We start from the raw sequence: 25,447 nt of genomic DNA on the forward strand, positions 1-25,447 counted from the left end.
TTTTAGTATTGACATTCCTCAGGGCTTAGTCCCATACCCTCTACTCTGTTTGCACTATTTTATGCAATCTCATACATCAATATGTCAATCACTATGAAACCTCCAATTCCAAACACAGGTCCCCATGGCCATTAATGTATTTGAAATATTCACTTAGCATCTAAATCTAACAAATCCAGACCAACACTCTTAATTTCTCTCCCTGGTAAAAAGCCATCTCCTCTTATAGTCTTCCCTATGTCATTAAACTATCAACATCTATTTAGTAGCTCAAGACCAAACAACCCTCTCTCTTTCATCAACCCCAAACCCAATCCATAAGTGAGAACCTTTCACTAAACTTCCAAAACACCTCACCAATCGGTTTACACGAATTTATCTCTAGTATCACAAACCTACTGCAAGTCACCTCCATCTTTAGTCTCATCTCTCAAGAGTCTCCAGACTTGTTTTCCTGCTCCCATGCTTGCTCTCCTCACCAGCCAGCCCAAAGAAGCAGTCATACCTTTAAATAGGAAGTAATGGAAGGATTCTGTGACAGTGGTCATTTAAATCAAGACTTGAATAAGAGACTGAGGAAGTTGTCAGATACTCAGGGTAAAGAAAAGTCCATGGAGGGGGATAAGCAAGGGACTAAAAGCTATAAATGAAAAATAGCTTTTATTCTAAAAGAAATGGCAAGATGCAGAAAAGTTCTAAGTAAGAAGAAAAACCCACTATGTGGAGAATGGGTTGGAAGAGGAAAGAATGGAACTTAGATACCCCTGAGGAGGCTGTCAGCACAGTTTGGGTGGCCAACTGTGGAGGTGGAGAGGAATTCAGATATATGGCACATTTAGAAGTTATGAATTTGCTGTGGAGGGTGAAGGAACAAAGGGTATCGAGGATAACTCCTATGGTTTTAGCTTATGAAACTCAACAATGATTGGTGCTACCTACCAAGGCAGGGAAGGCACCCTAAGGAACCAATCATTCAGATGAATTGTGGTGGTTGGTGGTAGAGGTTTTACAAGAACATCACATGGACAGGTTCCAAAAAGGGACAAAGGTCACAGGACACCAATCTATGGAAGTGCTACAAAGATGAGAGTCTTTGAAATTCTAGCTACCGGATACCATTTACCTACAATATGCCACTGATATTCTGGATAGGGGAGAGTTGCCATTCTTGCTAGACAGGTAGAGATGCCAAACAGGTTTATGCATGAGCACAGAGCACACAGTATCTCTCTGATTCTCTCCAGTTACCTTCCAGGACATCCTTTAATACTGCATTAAATCTGTGCTTAGTGTTGGAAAATCTGTGCTTAATCATAGCCAAATGACAAAATTAACTAGTAGCAATAGGGCACACAGCAAGGGTTCTTTTTATATAAGGGCATTAGCCATATCACGAGACAGAGAAACAATCCTACTGGAACCTTCAAAATGCATAAATGTTAAAAAAAGAAAAAGTTTAATTTTTGTTACCGTCAAAATCAAAACTACTCATTCACTAGCTCTGATCACACAGTTAATCAGCATCAGAAACATCAAATACCTTCAAAAACAGAAACCAGTGACGTAAGTGCCACCAAGTAAGGACAACTGTCCAATTTTAATCTAGACAGATAGCTTAAAGCCATCCATCCACACCATAAATAATGCAAAAAAAAAATTAAAGATAACAAAACTAATAAAAAGGTTATCTTCATTTTGTTAAAGGTTTGTTTTGTTCAAATTGATTTAAAAAGCACTATTCCTATCCATCTATTAATCTAATTGACCTTTAAAATCTTTGTAAACTCTAAATAAATTTATCTAAAGTTGGCCAAATTTTATTTCCATGAATAAAAAAATGAATTCTGAAACAGCTTTCTCAGGCAAACCAAAATAAAGGATTATATGACAAGTGACTGAATGTATAATGATATGATGGCCTTTTATAAATTTATTTGTAATAAAACAAACACTGATACTGATCATTAAATTTAAATATCTGATGAAAAACTTTATAATTTTTAGATAAAAATAATTAAGACTAAAATGACTTTAGGTTATCTCTTTTAATATTTTTATTATAATAGTTTTGTTAAATCATTTAGACTGCCTTTAATTATGAAGGCTTTTGGTGGGGGAAATTAGATCTTGCTGCTATTCAAAGCACTAAAAACAACTTTCGGTATGCATAATTCTATCATTTATTGTTTCATGAAAACTTTATCAGTAGAAGAATAGATTTTCTTTGTCTTTCATCTGTATTAAAAAGGTTATTGTGCTTCAATTGCATAAAAACAATATGATAAGTAATTATCCAAAAAAAGAAAAATGGAAAAGAGAGATGCACATATCTTACTGGAAAGAAACAACCAATCTACAAAAAATAAATGTTTCTATGTTTTACGAACCTTTCTTAGAAGAATAAAATACCTTTTGAAAAGTAAGAAATCTCCTAAGATTTTAGAGGACTTGAGAGGACTCAAAGCTTGATTCTCTGCCACTGCCTGTCATGCTTTGTACTCTCCCTTTATTTTCAAAGAGCTTAACTAGGAAGGCTTCACTGCACTTGGAAAAGTCACGTAGAAAATAAGGTCAAGAGAAAACACACTCAATACTAAAAATTTCAGAATAGTGTTTCTATAAATCTGTAGCACAAGAATCAAAATGATCATGTAAGCTAATGATCCTTTACAGATTATTTTAGATCCAGACTGATTTATTTAGATTTGTCAGAATCTTTTCATATCACAAGCCTTTCGTTATAATTTCTAATGGAATCCAAATCAATGCATGATGGCTCTACTTTTAGATGGGAGTTAGAAGATTGGGTAGAGGAACAGAATGTCAGAAGTTACATTTATAGATTCACATGAATATCAATGTATAGATATATGTATGTGGGTGTGTGTGTATATATATGTATATGTATGTGTATACATACATCTAGAGAGGCAAATTTCCACTTTATGTATTTCTTTCACAAGGACTTATGGCATTAGGAGTCTAAAGTTTAAATTACTCTGGATCAGGGATAATAATGTCCTTGAATACCTGGGCACATGGGCAGAACAATACCTCTTAATACCTACAATGCAGAAATTATGTTTGCTACAAACATCAAGAAACTGGAAATCTGAGAGCTTAACTTTCTTTTAATTTCCTGACCTACAAATTTAGAATCTAAGAAATAATTATTTTTCTCAATGACCAAGTGCTATGATTTTAATGCCTGATTGCTAAAACATCTATAGAAAACCCAAAGACAGATATGTGGCTTAAATTTAAAAATCAAAGAGTTAACTCATTGTTCCTACGTATCTCCTACATATGCAGAAGATATATATGTTAATGAACTTGTTTGTTTTCTCTCGTTAAAAAAAGTCAACACATACACACATTTAAGGATCAAGTTTTGAAATATTATCTTTCTTTTTTTTTAATATTTATTTATTTATTTATGATAGACAGAGAGAGAGAGAGAGAGGCAGAGGAGGAGGGAGAAGCAGGCTCCATGCCGGGAGCCCGACGTGGGACTCGATCCCGGGACTCCAGGATCGCGCCCTGGGCCAAAGGCAGGTGCCAAACCGCTGAGCCACCCAGGGATCCCCTGAAATATTATCTTTCATCCAAAAGACCCAGTAGTATAATTTTCTCAGGCATTTTATATTAAAAGGTATCAGTAAAGATAATGTAAAATAAAGGGCTAATACAGTAAAAAAAAAAATTAGGACAGTTGGGTCAAGAACAAAATAATTTTAAAAATATTTAAGCAAAATGTCACTGTGCTGCTACTTTTCTGTAGAAAACTGCAAGAAAAAAAGGAACTAAATATAATCACACCTTTTCAAAATGCAGCTTGTGAGGGAAGCTTTCTAATACAAAATAGGTTCTACTTTTTTTTCAAACATAAAAAGCAAGAATTAATTAAAAACAGTGAATTTCTAGGCCTCCTTTTTTACAAGATTTCCTCTACGTAATAGTTTATGGAATCCAACTGAGAGTAACATATTAAAATATCATTTATTTATCAATATTGACCATGAATATATTTGAGGCAGAGAACACACACACAATATCTTTAAACATGCCATTAGGCTGGATTCTTTATCTTCTGTCTCATACAAGTGTCAAGGGTCAATGATTTTAGCCTCACTTTGGGCCATAATTCAAGAAATTATCACCAAAAACATCTCCATCTACCAAGCACTAAGCAGTTAACCTTATCAAGTTTCTATATGTTTGCTTAAACCTTCTAACTAGTTAACCCCAAATACTCTTTACATAAAAAGAAGGGAAAAAAACTCATTTACCAGTATTTTCTCATGAAGAAAAATAATTCATTTAATCCCATTAAGTTTTATTTTTCAAAGATCATGTCACATAATTTTAAGTGGAGTTGATATTGTATAATTTTAAGCAATGATGACTGAAAGGAGGCAGATTTTCATTGTTTAATGGAAGTTTTAAAAAAATTAACAGACACTTTAATAGACTTTAACCATGTGCAATCCAATGAACTGTCCTGAAAGAATTCAAAGGAAACTAGTAATTTACACTTTTAAAGATAAAATAAATGTTGAAAATGGATACAATATATATATCTTTTTGAAAGTACTAAGAAAACCCTTGTAAACATGTCAAAAAATCTGAATTCCAACTTCTAGGCTGAAACATCAAAATATGGAATGCATTTTCCTAGACTATTCTAACACTTCTTTTCACATGAATGAAAACTAAAAATGAAAGGACAAAAACAGAAATACTTCCAATAGAAAGCTAAAAGCAAAAAATATTGTGCTAGGGCATTCTGCTTGTTTAAGATACATGCATATATATACACAATACATTTTCATGAGTAGGGTTAAGTTAGGAAAGATTACAAGAATAAACTTCGGGCAAAAGATTTACATTTTTATATTAAAAATCAAATGTTCTTAAAAATAAATTTTCACATATTTCAGAAAATGCAGACTGCCTCTCACACTGTTGCTATATAGGGATAAAAATCCCACTTGTCTAGAATGACCTAGAGTAAGAACCATCTCTTGTCCTCTAACAGCTGAATATATTAGAGCTGGGACAAATAAAGGTCACTTCTTCAATAATTTCTTATATTAATACATGCAGTAACTGAATTACTTCTGCCTTAAAAAATACAATTTAAAAATGAAATGAAGGTCCAGAAATACAGTTTTCATGAACCGTGGGGGGATGATAAGTTTTGGACACGTTCAAAATAATCATACTCGGGATCCCTGGGTGGCGCAGCGGTTTAGCGCCTGCCTTTGGCCCAGGGCGCGATCCTGGAGGCCCAGGATCGAGTCCCACGTCGGGCTCCCGGTGCATGGAGCCTGCTTCTCCTTCTGCCTGTGTCTCTGCCTCTCTCTCTCTCTCTCTCTCTCTGTGACTATCATAAATAAATAAAAATTTTTAAAAAAATCATACTCAAAGCTGGTTTTAGAAGAAAACATTTCTAAGATAATTATGCATTTCCCTGCCTTCTTAACCAAAATGAGGATATTATCTTTTCCTGGGGAGGGCCCATTTACATACATCAATTATGATCTTCTTCTGAAGATGTAGTTGCTGTTGGACATGTAGATGACAAGAAAGGCAGGAATTGGTAAACTCTAGAGTTTTCCGATAAGTTTCATTTCTCAAGAAGTTTCTGTTGATAGCCTGCATTTTTGGGATCATGTATCTCTTTATTAGTAAGGCAGAGTAATGATGTACAAACTCTTGAGCAATGTAATATAATTACCTTCCAACAAAAAGTTAAAATATTGAGTTATTGAGTTAAAATATTGAATTCAAAAGCCAAGGTAATAATTTCCCAAGTAGTCACTAACCTTCTACGACAGAGCTTCCTACTATTGCCATGTATGGCCGATTTGTCAATAGCATTCATTCATAGTATCTTGTTCCTGGGTTAGTAGAAGCAGCAACTAACTCAGTGGCAAAAATTTACCTTACAGCCCAGTCTGTTGTTTTAATATTAACTTCAGAATTCAAAGACCTTGGATTTGGATATCTTATGAAGGCCTTAAAACAAGGCCTTGAGAAGAGTTCTACAAACTCTTCTCCATCATCAGAAGTGTCTTCTGAACTGTTTCATAAACTAAACAATACTCTGGAACAACCCAAGAAAATAATAGGGAACAATGGAAGGCAAAGAGAGTACAATTATTAAATAGTGATCTCACTTCTTTAGGATAAACTAAATCCTTACAGCAAAAGAACAGTATGACTGTTCTCATGTAATAAAATTAATTTTGAAAAGGACTGTTAGTGAAGATTTTTTTTAAATGCCAAAATCAAATGTCTACATACATATTTAGGTGCATTTGAAAACTATAATATTTCAAGCCACTAAGGTTTTTATCCACTTTAGCAGATAAGATGTTTATATAAAATAGGAATGTTAGGAACTATGGCAGCACACACACAAAAAACAACGAAACTCCTCTTACTTTGTCTAACTGTTATCTGCTAGGGCAGAAGCCCCTGGCAAAAATCCAATGCCCCTCAATTAGGAATCTGACAAATAAAAAAATTAAATTAAATTAAATTAAAAAAAAAGGAATCTGACAAATAAACTAGGCTATATCATACAATAGAGTATTATGAAGCTATTGAAATAAATGGTTTAGAGTTTTGAATTGCTAGAGAGAGATGTCTAAGTAATTTTTAGTAAAAAAAAAAAGTAGAAGTTGCAAATGAGTATATGTTGCAAGATGCAGTTTGCATTTTCTTAATACACGTACAGATCATTGTGCAGTTACAATGCATAATCTATCTTGGTTACATTTGTGGGGATGGAGGTGAGTGGGGTGAAGTTACTACTTTTTTAGCCACAACCTTCTTTGAATTTTCCTTATCCCTAGATTATATTGTTTTTGTTAAAATAAAAAAAATAGAGATTTTGAAATTAGCCACTTTTGCTTCCAATATAATTGTGTTCAGACAATACAGTGTTGAGAAGGGAGAACTTTGAAAATAAAAAACAAAACACACACACACACACACACACCCTGTAGTTGTTTCTATTTTGCTGACTGCTTTTCAGCCCCAAAGCTGACTTTTTAACATCTTATTTTGAAAAGGCATGCTTCAAAAAACCCATGACCCACACCTCTGCATTACTCTTCCAATTAGCACTGGGTCAGAGAGAGGGGCACCTTCCAATCTCTTTTCTAATGACTAAATAAACACAATCCATGTGATCTAATTTAATTATAGGTATGGTGCAGATCTTTTCATTAGCTTTAGCTGACTGAATATCTGAAAATAATTTGATCAGTTCATTTTTCCTCAGCCTCATTGTTTTAGAATGAATTTGATCAACAATATTGAGTGCTTACTATGTGCCAGATATTGCTCTATATAGATTTTTTTTAAATAAAGAGACACAATAGTGTGCTTCTCTAAATCAGAGTCCAGTTAAGATACAGATGCCATGTTGGGTATTTTAAAAAGAGGAAATTTAATAAAGGTGACAACAGAGCTCAGAATCCAAAAGGGGAATAGTGAAATAACCCAGATTAATAACCACAAAATCCCCCCAAATGAACTCATCCCAGGAACTGGAAAGACAAAGGAGGAGAGGATGTAAGTCTCCAGGGCTGGCTTCCTCTGAATGCAACTAGAAGGACAGTAAGGACTGCCCCAGGAGCCAAGAGACTGGAGACAGCCACTGCTAAAAAATGCTGCCCAAGTAAGAGAGAGGAGAACCCTAGTTTCCCATTCATTTAGCTTTCCTACTTGTCTGCCAATGCCTCCCACTGGCCAAACTTCTTGAAAAGCCAGGGGGCAAGAGGACTTGGAAAACATAATTTACAACAGAATGGAGAATGCAAAGAGAGATTCAGACTTCAGTAATGACTAATTAGCACTTTGAGTCTCAAAATCTGTATAACTGTCCTCGCTTTCCAGATGTCTATAAATCACAGACACAAGTACACACCAATACACAACATGTGTATATATGTGCCCACCCACACCAGCAATTAAATAATGCCCTGTAAGGAGCATACGGAATACAGCCTTTAGAGTTTATGGGGATCTAAGGCACTCACTTGACTCACTAACCTCATCGTCTTTTTTATTCTTTTAAAATCATCTCTAGGTAGTTCATAATAGGTTGCCAACCATGAATGCCACTACATTTTTAATTTAGATATTAGTAGAGCATGGCTATGCTACTTACTGTAAGCACCCTTACTTTAAAATTCAAGTCACTTAATTCTAACCATTGTTTTAATTTGAGGTGCTCAATCACATTCTCTTGAAATACTGAAATACTTATCAGTAAAATTAAATTTATCTACTGCTTACTCTTTTAGTGTTGATGATGATGATGATTGTGCTAAAAGGCTATTTTCTGCTTTTGATGGGAACTCACTTGGATTTTTTTTTTCCATTAAATATAATGTTGACTATTGGTTAAAAGAAATTTCTATTCCAATTTTAAATAAGTTCCAATTTTTTAGGGAATGGTTGTTGAATTCTATCAAATGTCAATTTATTGAGAGGATTATAGAGTAATAGTTCTTCTCATTTAACAATGGATTTCCTTTTTATTCATTCTTCTGTCTCCTTTTCCTCTTAATCCTCCTGTATTTCTTGGCTTATATCCAAGATGTCTGGTCATTATAATAAAGCCAGCCAACAGATGTATTTCTTTCTTTTCTTTGTGGTTATTCCCCTGTTCATGAACCATGCAGCCACAGCCTAAGTCGTATCTGTGGTTCTTCAACATTTCCTCACTAGTTCCATCCCTGTTGGATAATGAGAAGCTGCTTCTTTGCTGCCAGATCCTTGCTTTTATTCGGTTCCGGATTTAGAGCTATCCTAAATGGCTGAGGTTACCTAAAGCTTAACTTCGGTGTCATAAAGGAATTATTTTTTATATATTCTAGAACTGCTAAAGAACTTAGAACTCTTTTGCTCTCATTATACAGTGAAAAGAAAACAAAACGAACAAACAAACAAAAAAAAACTTTACCCAAAACCCAGAGAGTTAAGTAATTTTTTCCAAGGGTATGCAGAAATGTCTAGTAGACTTAGGCCAATATTTCAGCCTGCCAACCAGGTAGTATTTTTCACATACCATAATTATTCTCTTGTCTGTTTGGTCTGGGCAATGGAACTTTTCCCATACGAAACTACGCATATTCAAGACCTGAAACATGAGAAAGGAAATTACGTGCCTTGATCCACACAAGCCATCCTACTGTCTTCATGGTGGGCAGTGAGTAATGCTGACACTGAACAGAAAGGTCACTGAGTGAATGAAGAGGCCTGTGTTGGGACTGGCCGTACCCAGGGCATGGGAGGAGAGTCAGGGATACACCAGAGAAAAATGAATGACAGGACACAACAAAGGACTGAACTGACCGGAATGGAAAATAAGGTAGTACTGATGTTAGGTTAGCGAGTTTTAAAGCCCTCGATCTGACATTTGTTTTAATGAAACAGGTCAGTGAGAAATTACCACAGGATTCTAGAAAAGGGAAGCATACTAAGGGGCTGAACCAAAGATGGGTTTTTGAAGAATCATGTTCTAAGCATACTTCACCTTCAAAAGAAGTAACATCAAAATTATCTGCTATAAGGCAAGACATGCTGCCTCTTTTATGTTACTTATAATTCAGATAGTAGGTTACATTGAACAAATAGTCCCCAATTAACTGATTTTAAATCTTTAGATGAGAAACAATTTCTGATGAAATCAAATTGTCGCACTGAGAACAAAAGTAAAGGAAATGTGACTGAAGGGAATAGTTTCTGAATGTCTAGTGTGTGCCGAGCAACACACTGAGGATGACTACTGAACCCTACCACAGAACCAGAAAGCTTCCAGGGCTGTAAGACATTATAAAAAGCTGATCATAAAAGTGTGGCATATTCAACAATCTATGAAAAAAAATAGTTAATATAAAAATCATTAGACCAGCATAAACTAGATCTGATATGATGTTTCACCTGCATCTAATTCACTTCCTCCGTGAAGCATTTCAAGTTCTAAGAAGAATTTCTCTAAATCTAGGCTCTCTTCAGAAATAGCAATTCTTGTCACATTTTATTCTTTACCCTAAAAAGCTAAAATCTCTTTTTGTTCAAGAAGATTAAGTCCATAAACACAGCCCCTGAATGATGGACTCAACGTTTTCTCCTGCCATAATACAAGACTAACAGTTGGTTCCTTAAGAAAGAAATGACAGATTGGAGTATCTGTAAAAGTGAAGACTTCCACTTTCTTCTATCTATGTTTTGTTATGCTCAGAATTCTAAACTGCTAATACAAAAAGTTCGTCTCCTGAGCAAAGGCTTGTGTCATATTCCACACCTAATCTCAAAATGCACCAGACCCGTGAAACTAATAGTTACTTTTAGATCTGGCATGTCTAGCTTTGACATGGCAGTAAAGTGCATGTATACTCACACTTGTGCTCTCAATCTGTTTCCCATGGCAAAACTATCTTAAATTTCTAAATCATGGTGAAAAGAGAGACTGTCAAATTTGCAGCATACAGAAATCATTTAATAAAGCCTTTTTAGGGGTAGGTAGGAGGGAACTGCCTCAAATGAAAAGTTGACTTTGTTAACCCAAACACATGCCAGTAAGGGCAGTGGCCCCTTATTCTTATCTGGAAGGAGCTAACACCTTTGGGAATGAATTCAGTTTTACAAGCACAGTCTACCTTGGAAGGGCACATCTCCTGTTATCTCAGATGCCTATCTGGTATCTCCATAGTTAGGGCCCTCGGGTTCGTCAGGCCGCACTCATGCATAAAATCCATCTTCTTCTTCATCCAAATCAGGTCTTCCTCACTCCACGGTTCTCTATCCCAGTACAGACCAATATCAAACTATCTGGCATCTCAGGGCAGAAATTTGTGCCTCATTCTGGACTCCTCCCTCTCCTTCAACCACTCCTCCATGCTGTTGGTCTTCAGATGCTGACTACTTCACACCTCAAACTGCTCTCTACTTCATCTATTTTATTTTATTTTATTTTATTTTTTTTTTTAATTTTTATTTATTTATGATAGTCACAGAGAGAGAGGCAGAGACACAGGCAGAGGGAGAAGCAGGCTCCATGCACCGGGAGCCTGATGTGGGATTCGATCCCGGGTCTCCAGGATCGCGCCCTGGGCCAAAGGCAGGCGCCAAACCACTGCGCCACCCAGGGATCCCCTACTTCATCTATTTTAATTCACCTCAGCTACCCTAGTCTATCCCAAGCCACCATACCATACCTGGATCGCTGCAAGAGCTGTTCACCTAACCTCCCTACCTTCCTCTGGTCCTCTTCAGTCTCATATTTCCTAGCATACCAACAATCATTCTCATAATGACCAGCTCATGATGTCAGGCCCCTATTTCAAGTTTTCTTAGGACAATTTTCAAACTCTTCTCATGATCTGGTTTCCTTTTCTATATAATCATATTAGCCCACATCTATCAGACCCTACTTGCCCTACAAATGGAATATTCTAGACCTTCAAGTTTCCATGTTCCCGTTTCATTCCAGGCCCTTGTAAAGATGGTGATCCCTGCTAGTGAACACTCTTCTCCCTTGTTCCTGCCATCTGCCTAACCCCTGTTTCTCCTCTCACTTACTCTTTGAGAGAGAACCTGACCTTCAAAGTTTGGGTTAAGCAGGTCTCGCTAATGTCTATTTCCTTACTGTGCTTTTCTCATCTTACTAAAAATCTTATTCCCCTTTTGTGTAATCTGTGCCTGGCATACAATAAACTCCAAAAAGATGTTCAAAGTGCAAATTAACCTATGTTAAAAAGTGATCAACAGGTTAACAATGTTCAGATACAAATGGTAGCAATACATACTTTTTTCCTCTCCCTCCCTCTTTCTCTTTATAGAAAACCTTATTACAGGATATTTGTAGGATGTTTTCTATTGTATTCAATTTGTCCACTAATCCAAAGCTGAAGACAGAAAGATAAACCACTTCCTATTTAAACAGAATCATAAATATCTGCTGCCAGAAAATTCCCTCAGGGCTTTTTAAAATGTGGTTGGAAAAGCTCGGCTACTCAAAACCATGATCTGAGTCTGGCCCACTTCTTAAGTTCTAGAGAAAAAAGTTAGGAGAAAAAGGGGAGAAGCATGGAGTCATCTGTCCTCTCCCAAGGCTGTCAGGGGAGGGTAAGGAGGGGGAGGGTAAAGAGAGTTAATTCAATCAAAGGTAAATGGCGTGGACAGCAACAGAAACTCCTGTAAATATGAGGATACTTTCAACAAGGGGAAATGTGATATCTCAGACCTTGGCTGGACATATGATTCGGGGATAACATGTCCTGATATCCTCCACCTAACCCAAAAACGGGAAAAAAGAAATTAGAGACCAATAAGTAATGAAGGGTAGAGGAACCAGCATGTAGCCTACGCTCCCACTTTTTGGCATTACAGTGTGTGAGAGTCCTATGAATTAAGGGACATTGCAGAAGGCAGTCAGGCTAACACCTCAAAATAGTTACGCAGCCATGCAAGGCAACAGTAGCAGGAAGAAGCCAAGGAGTATGCTTCTGATGGCAGCTGTTGACGGAGGTGGGGCGAAAAAGGTCATGCTAGCACCAGATGCCCCACTTTAGTGAGTTGCTCAGGAGGCCACCAGCCAGAGGCACCCTGCCCAGAGAAGGGGCTGGAGGGATGGACCACTGGCAGGCTGAAAGGAAACGTGGTTGACTGGCTTTGGAAGGTTCTCTGAGCAAGTGCAATAAAAGTGATCATCATCTATATGGAAAACTCTGCATCAATGAAGCCACCAGCAGTAAAGGAGACCAAGCCAGATCAAACTGTGGAGTGTCTCTCATTACTGCCTCTCTCTCCTCCTACTTCCTATTTGCACCTATTAGAAGAAGGAAATAAAAGTGACCCAGAGGCCAACACTGCCTCCCTTCCCCCTCCGAGATATATTCCAAGGTGAGAAGTAGGAAGGAAATAAAAACGCAGAATTTACTCCCTCCTCTGAGCCATGTGCAAAAGAAAAGAGCCTAAAGTTGGGTATGAGGTTGCAGCATGAAACAAAACTGGAAGACTTTACTCATCTTGTAAAAATTACTAAAATTCACTAGGAAGTTACAGAGAACATTCAAAATGAAATGTCAATGAAGGGACAAGAATGAGAGCCCTGGAAGACTCAAGAGAAATAGAAAATAATTTCATGTTAGTACTTTACCAAATTCAAATTGTTCAATAAACTGACTAGATATCTGTCACCATAAGGGGTTTAGCACATACATGAAAGTAAACTACTAAAGGGAGACAACGATTCGCTAGATCTCCACAAATGAAAGACAAAATTTATTTAAGGTATTCCTTAATACTTAAGAGACAAATCCTTCGGTTCCTAACCACTTCTCTTTCCAGTAAGTTTTATTAATTGCTAGTCACAACTACTATCAAAACAGGTGTCCACAGAACATGAGAACACATTTTAATCCCTTTAATATATGTTTTTCAATATATCACATTTTAGAATAATTTTAAACTTCAGTGAAATGCATTCAGGGTTCTATAGCATAATGAGATAATTACATGGTATGCAAACAAAGTCTTCTGCAACTATATTATTATTCCTGAAAAATCTCACTAAGCACATACATTAATGACTCTGAAACTACCATAGTTTCTGACCTCTAAGAAAAACTAATCATACATAGGTAAGAAATTGGTTTCTGCAACAATACAACTGAAATCTCATTCTTGAAAAAAAAAGTAAAGACAATTCAATTGTGTTGCCAAAATTAGTCAAATTTCTACACGTTTTCCCTTTAGCAAGGACACTATATTGGCTTACTAGATGTACTGCTCATGGCTATAAATGCAGGCATACAAAACACTCCACACACGTTCTAATCAGAGTGAGATTTTTGTTGGCCCATCTGCTTTAAATTTTATGCCAAGAACCAAGAAAAATCTTGGAAGTTCTAAGTCCTAGTTGTAAAAACAGAAGATAAATTTTGAATCATAGACTGTTAGCCCTGGAAAAACACTCCAATGACAACTTGATTAATTCAAAGCCTGTTCTGATTGAAGTGTCTTTTCCCCTAAAAGAAATAATAGATTTCTCTAAACACTATAACTGCATACACACTAAAATCATTTAACATAGACTGATCACTCTTAATTGTGTTTTTGTGTTGCTGTTTATGTTGTCTGTCCAAAATCTTCATCCACATTCAGCAAGCATCCTATAATTAGGTATGGCTTCACCTACAGAGACAAGCAGCACGATGATCTCAGGTTCTTAATATTCCTTTGAAATTCATTTCAAAGCTGTGCTAAACAAATCAGTCAGAAAGCTTCAGCCAAGCAGTCCACCCACGTTCAACAACCTTTTCTCTACCTAATGATAATTACAGTCTGTAGAACAGGCAGCCTCTAATAAAGGACAGCAACTTTAGAAGACAGTTATCTGTAGGGGCCTTTCTGTTGCCATAGAAATATCTTCAGGCCACCTTGTCCTCAGCATGAAACATTACCTTCACATTAACCTGCTATTAAGGGTGTGTGTGTGCGTGCGTGCGTGCGTGTGTGTGTGTGTGTGTGTGTGGCTGGGCTAGGGCATGTATTAGCCCAAATTATAGGATAACTCACCCTGTCCTGATGGTTATAAATGATATGTGGTTCTCAGTTCTAAAACATTCCCCAAAATGGAGAACACAAATCTTCTCAGTGACAGCAGCCCTTGACTAATGCACTCTTGTTCCCTTGGCTCAATTGAAAACTTCCATAATGCAGCAAAGCAATAAAGATCAGCAAAGAATTCTCCATATTCTCTTTCTTCATTCTAAGCTCAAGAGTCAGTAGTGTCCTAAAGTAAAGGGATCAGCCACAGTTGTGAAACAGGGAAATAAATCTCGTCATGTTACCCCAAACACAGAAAACCTATTTTATGAAGCATTCACTGGGGGTGGGGAGACCAGAATTCCGTTTTATAATCAAAAGTTGTTTTTTAAAAGAATCAAATGAATTTCCCTACGGTATACTCATGGCTAAAAGATACAATTTCATTTTACATATCTGTATTTTCAGTGGAAATTTGTGGTATACCTTTTGGGGCGACAGGTACAAAACAGAAATGAGTAATGCTTATTTTAATGTATTTTAAGACCATTTAAATGCAACATTTTAACTAAATATAAAGGATAATCTAAAAAGCAAAATAACAAAAATATAATTACTTGGGGCTTTTATGATTCCCGAATGCAGATGGTATGTCAGGGAGCAGGTAAGGAGGAAGGTAATAGAGAAGAGCATTAGAAGGCTCTGAGGGCAGCCCGGGTGGCTCAGCGGTTTAATGCTGCCTTTGGCCCAGAGTGTGATCCTGGAGACCCGGGATCGAGTCCCATGTCAGGCTCCCTGCATGCTTCTCCCTCTGCCTGTGTCTCTGCCTCCCTCTCTCTGTCCCTCATGAATAAAAAAAAATAAAATCTTAAAAAAAAAAAAAAAAGGCTTTGAGATTCAAGAACAGTAGAGGGGGATGTCAAATTTTAATGTTGAACTGCGTGGTGGGGGAGGGAGGGGAGTACTGTGTTTCTTAGCCACTTTCCACACCTATGTTGTTTTAATTCAAGATTCTCAGGCATTCCAACAGGCCCTTTGATATACGTTCTCTCAATTACTTCTAAAATACTACCATGGGAGGAGGTGGGAGTGGAGTATCCTGCCATTTTTACAGAAGCGGATACCAAAGCTCAGGAAGATTAAGTGACTTGCCGAAGTTCACAGACATGATCACAGCGCTGCCAGGGAGTAAAAATAATTCTAACTCCACAGCCCATGTTCTCTCCAGACTTCATTATGGTATTACTTGAGGTGTTACTTTATTTAGCATAATAACCATACATTTCATCCTCAAATGTTCTTCATGCAAACAATGAGGAAACTTTGTCAGCATGCAGGAATGATACACTGTTAAATCAAAAACATTTAAGATTCTATCCTTTTAATGTTACTGTCATAGGTAATTCCTTACTGAGGAAGTACTCAAGATCTGATCCATCAAAAGCCCTATGTTACCTTCAGGGAGGTGATGATATTACTACGATTGGTGAAAGTCTTACACAAGTAGAAACCTAAAAATATGCGCAGTCCAGCAATATGACCCTGAGTTTGGTATGGTGTGTGTTTTTTAACGTCATTTGGAGAATCGCTAAGGCATCCATCCAGCTGTACAGTCTTCATTAGTTCATCCTATTTTTTTAAAAGATTTATTTATTTTATGATAGACATAGAGAGAGAGAGAGAGAGAGAGAGAGAGAGAGAGAGGCAGAGACACAGGAGGAGGGAGAAGCAGGCCCATGCCGGGAGCCTAATGTGGGACTCGATCCTGGGACTCCAGGATCGCGCCCTGGGCCAAAGGCAGACGCTAAACCGCTGAGCCACCCAGGGATCCCCTCATTAGTTTATCCTAATAGGATACAGCTGCTTTCTTCAGATCAGCTCCTCTACATATGCCACTGAAAAATTATCTTTATATAATTTTTTTTTTAACAAAAAGGGTGGCCCACAAATCAAGACCTTATACTTTTTTATCTGTACTAACAAGAATTTTATGTAACATGATCTAAAAGAAGACTGCCTCTCACTTGGCCAATGCCTAACTGCTACATTAATTTTTAAAGCAATATCATTTTTTAAAAAAAGAGATGCTGTCTGTGTGTGGCATTTGAGTGTGCCAGAACATGCTGAGACAGTGATGAAGTGATCCTCACATCAAGAGATGGGCAATAAACACTAAAATTAACCACAGAGTCTAAAGTTGTATTAATTACGGCATTCCACAAATACATGATAAGCGTGTAAGTAGAGCAGTACAAGGAAAATAAAAGGGAATGATAAATTTGACATATCTGAAAGTGTACTAAAAGGATAAAAATCTGGCCATCTTTCTAGGATATTCATGTTATTATGAGGAGTAATAGGGTTTGGATCTAAAGCCAAATTCAAGAATTTGTAATTATTTTTTAAAGTTTCACTATCCACACTTCAAGTCATCCAATTCTCAAACACGTAGATCAACTGAATTTTAACAACTGGGTATGTGGAAAAGTCAATGCCCCAGAAGTTTCAAAATCTCCCACTGCTCTTGGACTCAGCATATAATAAAATCAAGCTAAAGATAGACTAGTGAATATAACAAAGTGGTCTACATCAAGAAAGACCATAATCAGATATTTTCTAATGACAATTACAACACAGACAATCGATAACCTTCAAGCAAATCTCTGGACAGCAGTTAAGGGCAAAGAAAAGGCTAGAAATGTAGACTCGATTAGATCAGAAATGAAGTATTCTCAACCACAGACTTTGGGAAAAAATGTCAAGTCATGGTTAACGGTTCTACATGTTAATTATAGCTATTAAGGGTTATTAATAAAACCCATTGTCTTATAGTTCCTCCTAGCACCAATGTAACAAATTTATTTTCTGGGATGTACAAGTTAATTTACATACCCATCATTTCTTTCAAATCTCCAAAGCTCTTGGTTTCCCTTGAATTTTTCAATATAGAGTATAGAAATGCAGTTTTTATTGGAGAAGATAGAATAAGGCACTATTTAACTTTATCTGACACTAAGTGTCAGAAAGATAGTTTCTCATTTGTTTTTTGTTTTTTGTTTTTTTTATTACTCACTCGGTTTATTTTTTATTCCATTAGCTCACTGTGAATTTTGGGTCCAAAGAGGCCAAAGGACAAAATGTCAAAAACCTTAACTATCTTTTGAGAAAATTTTATCACTTCATTTCAGTGATGATCTTAAAAATTACTATAACTATATTCTCGGTTATTTTATTACAGGGCTGTCATGTGATTTCAGTGTCTTGAGTTTGTACCTGTCTTTACTATGGTACTAGCAACACACTGAGATATAATTTTAACATCCAGGGCTAATTCAGTGGGAAAGGAATAGAGGTGAACTTAACAGTGATGTCTATGAGGCAAGCACAGGCCAAATGACAGCCCTGAGAGCCATAATAATGGTTTCCTAGCAGTTCAAATTGAAAAGCATAACAGGAATACATAGAATTCAGTAGCTCAGGATTATCAGACCTATGCTTGGGGTGCCTGGATGGTTCCGTCAGTTGGGCACCTAACTTTTGATTTCAGCTCAGGTCATGATCTTGGGGTCCTGAGATTGAGCCCCAAGGCAGACAGGGATTCTGCTTGAGATTCCCTTTCTCACTCTGCCCCTTCCCACCCACTGTGTGTGTGTGCGCGTGCGTGCGTGCACGCACATGCACACACACTCTCTCTCTCAAATAAATAAGTATATCTTAAAAAAAAAAAAAAAAACCTGTGCTTTAGCAGTCAGGAGTCATTCTTGTTGACAGCACTTTACATTCAGCAAAAAATCATCATCCATCACAGAAGTGACATTAATTTAAATTTCATAGATTTCTGAAATGATGAACTTATTTGTGTATCTGTTTTGTTTGTATGGCTAACATGAGACCTATTAAACAAAGGTTGTAAGCCTGTTCTTGATGTATACTTAATGCAATATTATAAACAAAAAAATCACATACATTTTAGAAATATTGAAGGGTTTTTTTCCTCTTTAGAAGGAACCCAATCATTACTCATATTTAACCTGTTTACCATTATTCCATTATTTAATGACTTCTGACTTTCAAAATACTGCTTTATTGTCCAAGTAAAAGCCAATGGGTGGTTTTGTTTTGTTTTTTGGTGTAGCTGAAACTAGAGGCAGCACTAACCTTTTTTAAAATTTTCATGAGGCTCTGATGAAATATCTTCCCATCATGGTGAATTGTTCTATTGCTCAATTAGTAAGCTAGGTAGGTAACAGTACAACTTCAGAAAAACACAGTGCAAAGTAAAACCAAAGTATCTGTGCCCAATTCCAAGAATTTCTACAAGTATGGGTTCTTGTACTCTTGTCACTGTTAATTTATGTTAAAAAGGAAATTCTAATTCCACAGATTTAATTCCCAATTAATTTAGTATCTGAACTTACACTGTATTGTTCCCCTTTTCATTATATTATTGCAATACATACATAAAAGCAGAGAACATGCTGAAACACTCCACTAAAAGTAGTATCTTTATAGATAATAAAATAAACTGTGGTTGCGTAATACACTTTTCTTCAGATTAAACATCAGAAAAATTCTAAATGTTCATAAAGATGAATTCTCCTTATGAAATTTTCATTTCAATATTGTGCTGCCACCATCACCCCCAAACTTGATTTATCTAAAATGAAGCATCTCTTTGCCCCACAATTATTTCATCTCACCTTCTTAGCGTTTAATTGAATTGTTCTAACCATAAAATCCAGAATGAAAGTCACTGTTTGAATTGGTCTTATATCTTCAGATCATTCCTTTTTTTAAGATTTTATTTATATACTCATGAGAGACACACAGAGAGAGAGAGAGAGAGAGAGAGAGAGAGAGAGAGAGAAAGAGAGGCAGAGACACAGGCAGAGGGAGAAGCAGGCTCCTCGCAGGAAGCCTGATGCGGGACTTGATCCCGGACCCCAAGATCACACCCTGAGCCAGACAAGCGCTCAACCGCTGAGCCACCAAGGGGTCTCCAAATCAGATCATTCCTTTATCACAATGGAATTGGATTCAAAACGTGTACTGACTGCATCTTCATCATTACGTTATACCATTAATTCAACTCACCTTATTACACTATAATTCTGTGAAAGAAACTCTTAGCTGCTGTCACCAATTCTGGTTTTTCAGTGCCAGAATGCTTTCACAAAAAAATAGACACATTTTCTTTGACAAATACTGCCATTTTCATATTATTTTTATCCTATATGGGATACTTTGTACAACCTGAATCTAACTTTAGATGTTTTACCAGCTCTAAAACTTCTCAGCCAACATATTTTCAAGTATTGATTCTCCTTCATTCTCTCTATTCTCTTCCTTTTGCAAAATCTGAAAATAAGTACATTCAACCACTCATTGTTTTATATTTCCATTTCCTTTTTTCTCTTTATTTGCAATTCTTATGAATATTCTTCCATTCACCAATTTCCTCTTTAGCTCTGACTTTATCTGCTTCTTAACCACTTTATTCCATATTTTATTTCAACGATGTTTTCCATTTTTAGATGCTCTACTTGGTTGTTTCCAGATCTCCCTGGTCATTCTCAACAGTGGTTTGTTACTTGTCCACTTTTATGGTTTATCTTTTATTTCTTTAAATATGTACACACAGTCATTCTATTTTATATATTGAATCACTCCAACAGGGATTCCTGGGTGGCGCAGTGGTTTGGCGCCTGCCTTTGGCCCAGGGCGCGATCCTGGAGACCCAGGATCGAATCCCATGTCGGGCTCCTGGTGCATGGAGCCTGCTTCTCCCTCTGCCTGTGTCTCTGCCTCTCTCTCTCTCTCTCTCTCTCTCTCTCTCTGTGTGTGTGTGTGTGTGTGTGACTGACATAAATAAATAAAAAAATAAAAAAATAAAAAAAATTTGAATCACTCCAACATCTGAACTTCTTAAGTATCCGAATGTTCAGCGTTGCTGTTTCAGCTAATGCTCATTCAAAATGGCTTGGCTCCCCGACAAAGTTGGTGATAAATAATTTTGGCCTGCTTGATCTTAGCCTGTTCAAATCCTGAAACCTCTACTGGGGATTGCTTGAGAGAAGACTTCTGTTTCCTCCTGCTGAGGGTCAGGTTGCTGCTGACCTGAAAACATTTTAGCCCATCTCAAATGTTCCAATTTCATGAGTATCTCAGGTTGAGAACCTTCCTCCATACTGTTTGCCCAAATCTTGATACGTGGATAGCAGAATTTATACACATTTGCCCTCAGAGCAATCACCGCTCTGATTCTGGGGTATTTGTTCTACTTAGATAAGGGGGATGGAGGGGGAACAGACTTCAGAGATTTTCCACTACCTCATCTCTATCAACACACTACAAATTGTATTTATCAAGGATGCTGTTGATTTGAAATGATACATCTCTTACTGGAAGCCTAATCCGTATTATTTCCTTAAACAGTTACATCAACCTGTTAGCTCTTGCTCTGAAATACTTGATAGCTCTTTCCTCATTAGAACACAAGGCTTCCTTGCTCATTGTCCAATAATCTGTTCACATCTCACATGTACCTACAATTCCTCTAGGGGCTTCCTTCCATCCTAATCAAACCAGCCTCTTCAGGCCCCTGGCTTATTAGCCTTTGCTAATAGCCCCTGCTTATTAGCACCCATCCTGCCTCCAGTCCTACACCCATCTCCTTATCTGAACTACCTTATGCTCACTGCTCATCTAATATCTGTGCCATTGTAAAGCCCATCTCACACCCACACTCCTTTCCTTCATGAAGCTTTCCATGTTGCAACATTTATTTCTCTTTCCTGTTTCTATAGGCTTTTCAATTCTAAAACTTAACAAAGAATGATACTGAATCAAGGAATTTTTATTTTATTTTATTTTATTTATTTTATTTTGTAATGATTTTATTTATTCACACAGAGAGAGGCAAAGACATAGGCAGAGGGAGAAGCAGACTCCCTCTAGGGAGCCTGATGTGGGACTCGATCCCAGGACCCCAGGGATCACAACTTGAGCCAAAGGCAGATGCTCAACCACTGAGCCACCCAGATGCTCCTGAATCAAGTAATTTTTAAAATAGAAACATCCTTATAGCTCACCTATTTCAATCCTAAAATTAAAAACAATCAAGACCCAGAGTAATGTGCTGAAATACATCCAGGTGCTAGATGACAAAGACCATACTGGAACTTGGTTCCTCATCACCAGCCTGAGGCTCTTTTGCTTTATTCATTCATTCATTCATTCATTCATTCATTCATTCATTCATTCATAGCTGGTCATTCAATGCCTCTTCCCTCTGAACAAGAGTTCTGTCATCACTTCAGAAGAAAGCTGAAGTGATGACAATGACCCACAGTATCTGGCCCCCTCCCTGTCTCCTAGCAGCCACTAGCCTCTCTGGTCACATCCCCTCTCATACCTCTCACACTCTGGTTTTTCTGCCCTAGACACAATGATCTCTTTACTGTCTTGTATTTACCCCTCCTCCAGGCCTTTGGACTAGCTCCCCACACACTTGGAATGACGGTAGTCAGGACATCTGCGTGGCTGACCCTATCACATCTTTCAGGCCTTTGAGCAATACCTCCCTACTAAAAAGGCCTCTGCATCTAAGATCTTTGCTCCTGATCAATTTTTAATCCCCTTAAATGTTTACATTTTTCTTTATGGCACACACCATATGATATATATTTAGTTGTTGACTTTCATACGGTCTGCCTCATTCCTTAAGAAATTAAGTTCATGACAGACTGTTCACTTCATTGTTTTATCCCTACTCCCTAAAACAATGTCTGGGACACAGTAGAGCATAATAAAATATTCGCTGAATGAACAAATGAATGAATGCCAACACGGGTGTAGTTGTTTGTGTTAGCATTATGTCTGTGACCAAGAGTAAGATCACACAGAGCTCATAGTGCAAGAGAAAATGGACCAATAATAAGCACTTGATCAGTAGACCCAGGATTTACATGTGAGATCTTTCATAGAATTACAAAATCTTTGGGAGATAAACTTAAAAGATCACCACCTTCAACATTCCAGACCAAAGAATCCCAAGAAAATTTATTCAAAGTATTCAGCTAGACTCTGTTCCCATCACCAGTGATAGAGCACAAGGTACCTGTCAGAAAGAGTATCTCATTTTTCAAGCAATTTTGCTTGATACTAGGTTTTTGCTTCCTCATCTATACCAAACTTGACTTCCTATAACTTCCAAAGTTTGTACTAATACTATTTTCTGAACTACATATAACAAAGTAAATGTACAATAATCTTTCAAAAATATGAAAATCTGTTGAGGACACCTGGGTGGCTCAGTCGATTGTCTGCCTTCAGCTAGCATTGGCTTCCTGCTCAGTGAGGAGTCTGCTTTCCCTTCCACCTCCATCTCTACCCACTGCTCGTGCTCTCTCTCTCTCAAATAAAATTTTAAGGAAAAAAAAAAAAAAAAGAAAATCTGTTGAGTCTGTTTCTCTGTGAGCTAAATACTCTGTTATCTCAATTACATTTATATGGGATGGTTTTCAAATCCCTCATCATTCTGGCCACTTGTATCTGAAGAGATACTATTTTCTCAAAGTAAAGTATGTTGCCCTAACAGGACAGATGTAGCATCTCCAGCATAAAGTTAAAGACATTTTACGAATTGTGATATCTAGCCTGGCATTCATTATCAATCTACATCCATTATGTCTCAGACATGACTTACTTCTGTACAAACAAACAAAACATGAATATTGATGTCTAACTATAAATCTACTTGGGGTTAACCCTTACTTAGTCTCCATTTTTCTATGTTAAAATGAGTCAAAGAAAGTTTCCTTTTCAATTTTCTTAAATGACTTACTGAAATCCAAAAGCCTTTTGACATTTCCTTGATCTACTATGCCAAGAATCTTTTTCTATCACGTTATTTTGTGTATTATCACCCTATACTTGTATATATATAGTCTTTAAAAAATTTTAAGGTGAAAAATTTCAAACTTTTTTTCTTTGGATGCATCCAATGGTTTAGCAATGTGATGAAAAGAATAATTATCAGTTCCACTTACAAAAGCATAATCAGAAGCTCACAAAGGTTATACTAGTTAGGTATGTGGCTAGTAGTAAATTCCAAGGCATTTGATTCCTCATTTATACCAGGTCTCCTGCCCAGCTTCTGAGGATGCCCCACATTAACACAAATAATCTCTTTTATATCATTCTCCAAAAATAGTTGTCAGCAACTGACAACTGGAATATCCAATAGTTTTTGGAATCCATATATTTGCCCATTATGGAAAGGTTGAACATTTCACAGTGCTAAAAGCAGATTTAATCCTACCTCTTAGTCCTCTTGTGTTCTAAGAGACAAATGTCTAAATATATTGGGCACAGTCTTGTAATCAAAACATGAATGTAACATTATTTAATAAACGAAAGCTACAGATTGTTCTGCTACTTGTATTTAGGCAACTTGAGTCTTAGCCACAAAATTTTTAGCTACTGGGAATATTGAACTATATAGCAATGAAACCTTGACTCTTAAAAAGACAAACCTTAAAACAATAAGAGACAAGAGGATAGGATAATGGTGGTACTTGAATGAATGAGAATTTTTTTAAAAGTCTCGACTTATGAAAATGAAAAAGTTATATTAAGAAGTTATTTCAACTTTTGTTCATAAGGTTGATAAAACATGTGAAGAAGTAATGGTCTCAGTCTAATATAAATTTAGTGAACTTGCAAGATAATCTTTGAAAATGCAATTTAATTGCAGTTCAGGCCCTCAATATTGTCCATGCACCCAGCAGAGTAACAGCCAAACACATTTCGACAGCCAGCAACAGAGAAACACAAATGAGTGGCTTTTGAGTTCATAGAAAATGTTCTTGACAAAGTATGTATGTAATGAATTTCTAAGTGGAAGGTTTTTATTCATTCATTCTAATTGAAAAATTAGTTACTATTTTTTTAAAAGATTTATCTGAGAGAGATCACTTGCTCATGGTGGCGGGGGCAGGAGGCAGGGAAGAGGGACAGGGAGAAGCAGACTCCCCACTGTGCAGGGGGTCCAACACAGGGCTCGATCCCAAGACCCAGGATCATGACCAGAGTAGAAGGCAGATGCTTAACCAACTGAGCCAACCAAGTACCCCGAAAAATTAGTTTTTTAAAAAATTAGTTTTTTAAAATATACCTAGAATGTAATAAATACAACAGGAATTACAAAAATGAGAGAAATATTCAGAAAATGGCACAATGACTTAGGGTAGGATGTGTCCAGGGTGTTGTTTTTTTGGCTCAGGTAAGGATCTGCCGAAGTCCTAACTACTTACTATTCCTTCAGAATAACTCCCTAAATGTAGTCTTTAAAATGACTTTTCAGAAAAATACTAATTGTTTAATTAACAAGTGCTACTAAAGCTATTAATGTTTAGTGTTCTTTTTCTCAGTTCATTACGTTCAAGTTTGCTCATTTCTTTCCCATGTCATTAAAAATTCATCATGGCTTATCAGCCCACAAGGCAAGTTCCCAATGAGTGGTTTTCCTTTAAGCAAATCTCAATAGAAAATACAAACTTGAACACTCCTTTGTGGATCCTATTTCGGCTTGAATTGTGTCCGCCACCCCCCCCCCCCAAATGATATGCTGAACTGATATGCTAAACTCCAGTACCTCAGATTGTGACTTTATTTGGAAACAGGGTCTTTCCAGATGCAGTTGGTTAAGATGAAGTCCATTCTAAAGTAGGCAGACCCTTAACCTAGTATGACTGGTATCTTTAAAAGAGAAAGAGAGACACAGACAGAAATATAGAAGGAGGAGACAGGAATTGAAGTCATACCTCTAATGATCAAGGAACAACAAAAGACTGCTGGCAAACACCAGAAG

At 36.9% G+C, this 25,447-nt stretch overlaps 1 protein-coding gene across 17 annotated transcripts in view; it reads right to left on the reverse strand.

The window, feature by feature from the left end:
* KLF12 (KLF transcription factor 12) overlaps nucleotides 1-25,447 on the reverse strand; it is a 590,647-nt gene that overhangs the window by 187,924 nt on the left and 377,276 nt on the right. For 3 of the 17 annotated variants that reach the window (XM_049099278.1, XM_025441144.3, XM_025441142.3), the window contains exon 1: nucleotides 8,314-9,393. The exons of 13 other annotated variants lie outside the window; for them this stretch is intronic. The gene's annotated coding sequence lies outside the window, so the exon portion shown is untranslated. Of the gene's footprint in view, nucleotides 1-6,449; nucleotides 6,517-8,313; nucleotides 9,394-25,447 lie in introns of those variants that run through there. One more of the 17 variants, XM_049099277.1, reaches the window with a different exon arrangement.

This window comes from Canis lupus, chromosome 22 (assembly GCF_003254725.2).
Source record: "Canis lupus dingo isolate Sandy chromosome 22, ASM325472v2, whole genome shotgun sequence".
Lineage (NCBI taxonomy): Eukaryota > Metazoa > Chordata > Mammalia > Carnivora > Canidae > Canis > Canis lupus.